Source organism: Siniperca chuatsi, linkage group LG14 (genome assembly GCF_020085105.1).
Source record: "Siniperca chuatsi isolate FFG_IHB_CAS linkage group LG14, ASM2008510v1, whole genome shotgun sequence".
Lineage (NCBI taxonomy): Eukaryota > Metazoa > Chordata > Actinopteri > Centrarchiformes > Sinipercidae > Siniperca > Siniperca chuatsi.
The window spans coordinates 29323395-29323801 of NC_058055.1; positions in this window are offsets into that span (position 1 = coordinate 29323395).

Consider the following 407-nt stretch of genomic DNA (forward strand, 5'->3'; position numbering starts at 1 on the left):
TCACGTCTGCTCTCTCCAGGTGGGTGTGTGTGTGTGTTTGTCTATCTTTGTGAGGACCTGTTGGAGTGATAAGGTGGATTTACAGCTCTGATTAAAAACCTTCTGCTCAATGAACGTAAACATGTTGCTCGTCTTCTGTTCAGACACACGGGGAAATAATAAGTGGCCTGATGTAACTGCAGCTCTGTGAAGCAGCACACTGATACAAGACACTCAGCTGCAGCAGGTACACACCTGGACACCTGGACACCTGAACACCTGGACACCTGGACACCTGGACACCTGTACACCTGGACACCTGGACACCTGTACACCTGGACACCTGGACACCTGGACACCTGGACACCTGGACACCTGGACACCTGGACACCTGAACACCTGGACACCTGAACACCTGGACACCTGGA